Source organism: Ceratotherium simum, chromosome 23 (assembly GCF_057802395.1).
Source record: "Ceratotherium simum simum isolate JZ-2026a chromosome 23, ASM5780239v1, whole genome shotgun sequence".
NCBI lineage: Eukaryota > Metazoa > Chordata > Mammalia > Perissodactyla > Rhinocerotidae > Ceratotherium > Ceratotherium simum.
Genome location: NC_141922.1, coordinates 29,607,824 through 29,617,047, shown reverse-complemented (window position 1 = coordinate 29,617,047; position 9,224 = coordinate 29,607,824). Strand labels below are relative to the sequence as shown.

Genomic DNA, 9,224 nt, shown 5'->3' with positions numbered 1-9,224 from the left:
ACAGATAACAGAATAATCCTACATAGGGTATAGAGCAACGGCTCACTTAGTCTGTATTGAGCCAGCGACATATGTTACACGTTAGGAGATTTCCAAAATAAAGTTACACTGTTGAGAGTACACACTTCTTAATATTTTTTGACTAAAATCTGTGTAAGATGTATCATTCACAATGCTTCATTCTTAAACAGAAAGCCATTAAACATAAATTAACATTTTCTTGGTGCCACAGAGTCATTATTTTCATTAATGAAAGTGCACAAGTTTTGCCACGTCTTCATGATGTTTTCAGCTTTCTGTTCTGCTCTCAGGGTGTCTGCCTCTTTTCAACTTGCTGCTTGCTCTCTGCTGTGATTTGAGAAAGTTGATAAGCTAATATGAATGTAATGTGTGTAAATAAAAAAGCATTAAGAATTATAGGAGTCCAAGGAAGATGCAGTGAGATTGAAAACCCAAGTTTTCTTCCAATATTGAAAAAAATATATATATTAACTCAAAATGACTGATATAGGGAACAAAGTCTAAGCAAACTTCTGATTCAAATAGAAATTTCTATAATTCTCTATCGCATCAAGAAGCAGACCTAATCTTATGCTCTTTACTCTGGGCCTTAAATTGGAGGAAAAGGGGAACATTGTCCTTTGTGTTCTTACCTCAATCTTAGTCTTGAACTTTTTCTTGGAACAGAAGTGAAACTACATCCTGACCTCATTTATAGCCTGAAGCTTGAGAGGACACAGTGGTAGGAGCCCTGGGAATTCCTCAAACTGACAAAGGCCCTATTTTATTCTAGGAATTATCCAACAGAAAAGGGAGAAAGAGGTAATCCTCGCCCAGCCCAGCTCCAATTTTTGATTTCATTAAGAAGCAATCAAATACTGAGATTTTGGCATCACTACCCACACGTCTGAACCCTACCATAGAAATCTGGGGAGCATTTTCTTCTACTAAGAAAATATAGCACTCAAATTAGCCACCCTGCTATATATCTAAATTCCAAGAAAATGCAAAACACATGTAACCCTAATGGAAAAATAGTAACCTGAATTCAATAAGAAAGTTGTACAATTCAGAGAAAAAAATTAAAAAAGAAAAATGTGGCAGAATACGAGTCCTACTGAAACATGAATGTACCACAGAAAACTAAAAAATTTTAGAGAAAAAAGTTTTATCCATTTTTCTGAGGAAAAAAACCCACATGCCGTGATTGCTAAAAAATGGTTCAAATCCTTATCAAAATGTGCCCATACCACAGAAAATTGTACTTATGCAATAATTTTCAAATTAACAGAAAAATACCCCTTTTCTCAAGTCCCTTTTCTCCAAATAGTCCATGACCATTGGTGCTTACCCAGTTCAAAGTGATGAATTCTGCTCCTAAATCTCTAATAGAGAGAAAATTATAGTATATTTTCCAGCCACTAGTATATTGTGTTGTTGTTGTAGCCATTGAGCCCATCACTGTTAAAATATTATCTCCCAAACATGCTTACATTGTCTGCTTGAAATATCTCCCACTTGGGTCCTCAATGTTCTTTTTATTTTTTTAATTGAACAAAAGTTATTTATTTATATAGACTATGAATAAATACTAAATACAATATAGTTTTTGAAATGAAATCATGTGTATATAGTTGTATTCATAAAGATAAGTACACTAATCAAAATCTTACAACAACATTAACAGCAAATCCAAACACAAACGAAGATGTTCTGAATTCCATATTTCATTGAGCATCAAAAACCACCAATCTTTTAGTCCTTTTCTTATACCTTATTCTGTATCCACATTCTCTGCATCTGATTGGCTCTCTGGATTTTACTTCATTTTCTGTGTGACATTCCCCACAGATATGCATCATCGGCTGCTGTTTTGTGGGTTGAATGTCCTGGGTGTCCATTGTTAGTCCCCACGTAGCACAGAGAAATTTCTCACTCTGCACTTCCAAACTGATTCCAGCTCATCATTGTGTCTGGGTCTTCAATGTTTTAACTCTAGCTTATACTTATATCATCTAAAATTTTTCCAGAAGTACACCATTACAGGATGGGCAGGTGGGCATGTGGAAGTGAATGGGAATGGACAGCTTCCAGGTGCAGCCACATGCTAAGCTAGAACCAAATATCACCCACAGTCGTATAGGCCCTAGAATTGAAACCAGATTATCAGTCCAAATTTCAACTCGGATGTAATGGTTAAGAGCTCAGACCCTGCGGGGCAGATTGCTTAAACTGTTGAGTCTTTTCCTTGCTAGCTGTGTCACCTTGGGCAAGTCTTTTAACCTCTCCATTCCTCAGTTTCCTTAGCTCTAAAATGAGGATAATGAGTCCTCATAGTGTTATTGTGAGGATTAAATGGGTTTATGCAATTAAAGAATTTGGAAAAGTGCCATGTAAATATTAAATTTTAACCATTGAATTCTCCTTAGGAGGCCCTTGGTGTGTTTCTCAATTTTTTAAAAAAATTCAACATCTAAAGCCCTGTCCTCCCTGGAAGATCTTGTTCCCTGTGAAGTTTTCCCCAACTTTCCTAAGCTCTATGTTCCAAGATATTTTTGATGTGGTAGCTTCTGTCTAGACACTATGATTCAATTTCCTTTTTTCCAGGCCAATTGGGAAGGTTCTAAGTGCTGCCTTTAAGTGAATTTTCTGAAAATAAAACTCACTGACTCCAAGTTGACAATTTTAAAAAGCAGCTTCTCTCGTAAATGTTCATCTTAACAGGGCACACAACTACATGAGAAATTTTACAATATGGACATGTTTCAATACATGTTCTTAGTCAACTATCCATAATGCTGGAAGTATAATATTAGTGAAAACGCTGAGCTTTGGGCAAAGATGGAGGGTCCACCATCTTCTTTACAGTGGTAGATCAAAAAGACGCCAGAATTTCTATATAAAGCACGTGGCTAATTAGAATTGGCCACCTCAAAATATGTCTTTTTACCTTGATTATTTTCTATGAAAGAAACTTTGATCTCCCCCTCCCAACTGACTACTGAAAAGAATTTAACTCTGGGTATGGATAAACTGGAAAGGTCCTTGCTAAACCCATTCTTATCAAAGCTCTGAAAACCAAGAAAAAGTAGAAGTTACCCTTTGTAAGAGACATTTACATTTATAAGGGAAATCTCCATTTGTAAATGTGTCTCCTTCTCTGCACCAGGAAGAAGGGAGATGACCTTATCTCTAGAAACTCTTATCAGTGCCAAAGGCAAGGACTTAAATCTGCATACTCTTGTTTACTGTGCTTTCTGGTAATTTCCCATAGGTGACTCCCCCACCCCCAACATCTGCCTTTGTCTACCTGAATATGCCATTTAAGGTGAAAACCTCCGCCATTTGTCAAGTTACCCAGCTTTGCCTGGGTCTCTCCCATGTATACATGTTATAAAGCTTTGTTTGATTTTTTCCTGTGATTTGGTCTCATGTCAATTTAGTTTGTAGCCCAGCCAGAAAGGACTCAGAGTGGGTAGAGGATAAGTCTTCCTCCCCTTCAAGCATCTCAACCATGCTCAAGAATTGGATGATTCCTCTGTGGAGACTGGAGAAGAAGATATATTTATAGTTACTGATCACTTGAGCTATTAAAAAACTCATGATAACCCCTTTAAAATGTCCAATGCTGAGGTTAGAGGAGTTAACAGTAAACCGTGCACACTTATCTCTTGGATGTGATTATTTAGTACTATTATTTAATATCAGAGATCGTGAACCAGATTTAGCACATTTTAGTATTTTTTTCTTATATTCAATGGCCAAAAATTTTAGTAATTTTTTATAACAAATACTGTTTTTAAATTCTATCATGACAATGTTTGCCTTCCTTTCTGTTAGGTATTCAATTACTGAAAGCTTTATAATAAATTTCTGTCAAGAAAATGGCTATATACTATTCTTAGCAAAATGTATGTTCTCTACCCCTCCCACACACAAAAACCCCTACACAGATAATTTCACAATGTTAAGCCCATTTAAACACAATCCATCTTTCCTTTCATATAAACATGTCACCAATACCCATGAGCAGTTCTACAATATTCAGAGCTATAAAAATTATGTAAAAATGGAACAAAATTATATATTTGAATATTATTCACTGTCATTTATGTGCATTTTTATCTTCTTTAATCCTCCTTTTTAAAAAATATTAACTTTATTCTAAAAGAAGAAACCCAACATTCATAAATGAATAGTAATTTAGCTCTTTGTTTCATAGGATCCTAAAACAAACACACAAAACCTGAGACACACAAGGGACTAGACATGCAAGCATGTTAGGAGCATGCACTGGATACCAAGTTAGAGCCAGAATTGGGATTCACCTCCATGTTTGCCTGGCTTAAACATCTGGATAATTTTCTCAGCATTGCACAGTTCCCTTAAATGCATTTAAAAAGTCTGATGTCTTTAAATGCCAAGATAAATGATGGAATCTTTCACTTTTTATCTAGATGATTAGTCTTATGTAGACACAGTCTGATTTCTAACTTCTCTATTTACAATATAAAGAAGAGAAATACATTTTCAATGTAGATAGAAGTATTTTAAAAAGTCACATCCACTCTCAGTATGAAAAGCTATTAAATAGCCATGCCCACAGTATCTTTGCCATCATCATCAACTACCAGTTATTGAGTACCCACTGACTCTGTGCTACAAACCAAGGGGACATTTAAATGCTTCTTAAGCTTCCACTAATCTGCACAGATTTATTCCAATGACTTGATACTAAAAACACTTTGAAAAAATGCAATGTACCATCCACCATCGCTCAGTGCTTATTCCAACATTTCTTTTTTCAAATCAGCTGATTTGGAAACGTTGAAGAAAGCTAGAAACATAATTGCATTCCACAGCTTCTCCTTCATGCTTCTGTCACTTTCTAAATGAATTTGGCAGAACAAAATTAATAGCTGAGAATGACTGGGAGGGGAAAACTCTTAATGGAGAAAAAACATTAATGTTTTTAAATACTTACATTCCATGGGGTATCCACAGTCTTTTGTCGTTTTTATTGCTACATTAAAAATGGCATCATCAAACCACAAAAATATTTTTAACTTTTAGTAAATTAAGAATGAATTATGCTTAGTTTTCTAAGAAAATATGAATATGTGGAATTCAGATATGTGAACTCACAAATCATTCTAACTTTTCTTGAAGTGTATCTTCTTGGTTAGTCTGATTCTTAGTATGTCCATTTTGTCTTACCAAGCAGTTTAACACCAGATTCGAAAAAATAAATACACTCTTTTTAGGATCCTATGTTTGAACTATAGTGCCATCACTTTGAAAAAAATAATCAATCAGGCTAAATATTTAGAGAGTTATTATAAATCTCTAAGTCATAAAAAGACAGGAATAAGAGAAATACCTTAAGGATGTTGAGTTAGGTGTATCTATGAGTCACCACTGTCTGTTCTCCTCTGTTTCTAAGAATACAAGAGACCTGTATTTCCTCACCCTCTTGAAGTTACACACAGTCATTTGACCTCCACTAGGTTATGATACATGATCAGATGAAGTGTGTTTCATTTTTAGGTGGAAGCATTTAATCATTGGTGCTCAGCTTTCCGGCCTGTTCTCCTCCTCCTGTAATAATAGTGGAAGCGTTTTCTGATACAGAAACACAACACTCAGCTGCCCTTGGAAAGTTGCTTAGACCCACAGTGGACTTTGCTTGAGGGAAAAACAAACTTTGGTTGTTTTAAGCCACCGAGATTTTGGATTTTGTTTCTAAGGCATAATTGAGCCATTTTGATAGATATGGGTACTTGTAATAATTATAGGTTAAAATTTCACATCTTAACATGAAATGTATATAGTTTATAGTTTATTTTTGATGTGATAATGATGGCCAGCAAATGTAGGAAATCAAATTTGAATGTTTTATTTTACAGTGGTTGTTCTACTTTTACTTTATTTTCTTTGTCAATAAAATCCTTAACAAAATGAGGCCTGAATTGGTGCTCTTCAACTGTTTAGCTTAGCAAAGCATGACATCTCCCACAATATATACATATTCTCCTCTATCTGTCTATCTATCTATCTATCTATCTATCTATCTATCTATCTATCTATTTATCTATCTATCTTCTATCAATCTATCTATCATCTATCTATCTTTGGTCTTATTTGCCTGTCAACACTGGTCTATCTTTTCTTTAAGACCTAACTCAAATTACTTCTCCCCCATGATTCTGCCACTCCACAAGTCATTTTATTTTGCCTTTTATTCCCATAGCACATTATTACATCTTTAATTTTTCAATCAGCTTGCTAAAGATGTTAGAATGTGCTTGGCTGTATCAATACCTCCAAACTTGCCCACAGGTGTTCTAAAAGATGCAAATCTGCAGCTCCTCGTATTTTTACTTTGTGAATCTCTTCTGTTCCATCTTCTAAATCTATATGTTTTGTCCTGACTGACCTCTGTAGAAGCCTTCTTGGTACTTGTTCTTCAATTATCCTTACTGGAACTCGAAGTTAGAGTCTGTCTCTGACTGCCTAAGGACTTTTCTTCTGGAACTTGAAATTAAGTTCATTTTGCCTAACATACTCTACAATATGTTATCATTACCATTATAACCATTCTTAGTTACTCCTTTGCATAATACTTAATTTCTTTGCTCATTTGTTGGTTTTGCTTTGCTGTACCCACTTGGCAAATTAAAACCATTGTTATATTCAACTATCTGCCTCCTGTATACCTTTACCAGCACAGCTAACATGGCTGAGAAAAACTCACAACCACGCTGACTGGTCAGAAGTTAAATCAGGATCATATGATCCACTTTGTTTCCTTTTATAAAGCATGGACCTTCCCTAACCCTGGATAAGCCAACCCCTACACTGTGTGCTAGATCTGGTTCCCTAGTCTCATCCTACTAAAGAGCAAGGCTCTAGCAATTATCCAGTTGCTTGCCTACATCATCAAATATTCCCTCTTTACTGCGTCATCCAACAAAATACGTGAACATGCCGTTATTTCTCCCATTTTATTAAGCAAACCTACCAACAAAAAGCTCTATTGTTCTCCATGCCCCTCCGGCATCGACCATCTTCTCTCCTTATCCTTAGACCCAATCTTCCTGAAATAGTTTTCTATACTCACTGTCTCCAAATTCTGCCCCCCTTCTGTCTTGAATACATTCCATCAGGTTTCAATTACCACTTCTACTGAAAGGGCCCTTAACAAGATCACAAAAGACCCATGCTTTGTAACATGGAATGGTCATTTCTGAGTCCTTATCTTGATGTGTCAGCAGCATTTGATGTGTTTTCTTTCCTCCTTAAAACAAATTCTTCACTTAGCTCCTAAGATACCATTCCCTCCTGTAATTCCTCCTATCTCTCTGCCCATTCCTTAGACTTTTTGGTTGTTCTTCCTCATTTTACCAACCTGGAAAGGCTCTGTTCTTTAATTTACTAGGGTTTTTAATCTCTACTCTCTCCCTGGAGCTTATCTAGTCTCATGGCTTTAAATACTATCTCCATGTTAATGATTATCAAATTTTTAGCTCCTGCCCAGACCTCTCTCTGGATGCTCAAGCATGCAACTTGTTTCTTATCACTTTCTTTTGAATGTCAATAGGCAGTTTATGTTCAATATGCACTAAACTAACATTTTGATAGTTCTCCAATGCTACCTAACCCAATGTGCTCTTTCTGAAGTAAGTCAAAGGTGATTCCATTCTTTCAGTTGGTTGGGAAAAAAAATAGTGTGACACTTTTGACTCCTCTCCTTCTCTTACTGCCCACATTGAGGCTGATAGCAAATCTTTTCTGCTTGACCACTCTTTACCACACTTACTGCCACTACCTTAGTCCATAGCATTCTCTCTCATCAGGGATTTTGCAATAGCTTCTGTCATAGGCAGAATTTTGACATGACCACACCGTGACTCGCGCCCTTTTAAGATTCCTTCTCCCTGTTTGTAGAAGAACCTGTAACTTGCTGCTAAACAGTAGACTATGGCTCAAACAATAAAATAGCTCAGTTTGCTGCTAAACAGAAGGATCTCTCCTGTGATTATGTTACATCACATGGTGAAGGAGAAGAAATAGTGGAAATGTAATTAAGGTCCCTAGTCAATTGAGTTCATCAAAAGATCATCCCAGTGGACCTGACTTAATCAGGTGAAGCCTTTAAAAGATGACCTAGAGGTCAGAGATAGAAGTCAGAGTGTGATTCCCCTGCTGACCTTGAAGAACTAAGCTGCTGTGTTGTGAGAGGACCATGTGGTAATGAACCTCGGGGATTCTCTAGGAGCTGAGGGCAGAACCCAGTAGACAGGAAGAAAACAGGCGGCTCTCTTATAATCACAAGAAACTGAATTTTGAAATAACCTCCTAAGCTTGGGAGAGAATCGTGAGCTTCAGATAGGAACCCAGCCAGGTTGCAACTTTGATGGAAGCCTTGTGAGACCTGAAGAGAAGACTCAGTTAAACCATGCCTGATTTCTAACCCAGGGAAACTCTGAGATAATAAATGTATTGTTTTTTTTTAACCCACTATATTTGGGTAATTTGTTATCAATACAATAATACAACTCCCTAACTGGTCTCATGAATCTCTAAAATTGCAACTCTCTGAACATTTTATCCTTCTGTATTCTCTTACATTTTGTCTTATGATTTTTAATACAATTAACATATTTATATTTGGTTATTCATTTTGTGTATTCTCTCTCCCAGAATAGAAGCTCCACAAAAACGGGGACTTTATTGGTCTTGTTCACTGACACATTCTTAACATTTACAAGCACACCTGTTCCACAGTATATGCCCAAAGAGTTTCACAGAATAAAACACTACTCCCCTATCTGTAATTCAGCACTGCTCTAAAGTTCACGGAGCCTAGAAAATTCCAATGTCTGTGCTTCTTTTGCTATACTTTGCCATGGAAAACAGACCAGAAAAAAAAATCATTTTCCTTTTGAGTAGATTATATATATAGATATTTCACCCAGTTTATTTTGTAATCTTAGAGATGGAGAAGTAAGTTTATTTATCTTTACACTTCCAGATAATTTAATACTTCATAATGGTGCTAAATAAATATGTTTTCCATTTAATTTTAGCTCTTGCATCTGGAACATATATTGGAGTGATGATAAAGCAGAAAAATATAAATTATAACTAGCCTTAAATATTCTCAGCTTTAACCATAAATATTGCTCCTAACTCATTAAACAGACAATTATACTGTGTGATCC

The 9,224-nt window shown here is 35.9% G+C and overlaps 1 pseudogene; it reads right to left on the bottom strand.

Moving 5' to 3' along the window:
• Positions 1–1,727: 1,727 nt before the first annotated feature.
• Positions 1,728–1,901, bottom strand: LOC106801942 (DNA-directed RNA polymerases I, II, and III subunit RPABC4 pseudogene; annotated as a pseudogene).
• Between the last annotated feature and the right edge of the window lie 7,323 nt (positions 1,902–9,224).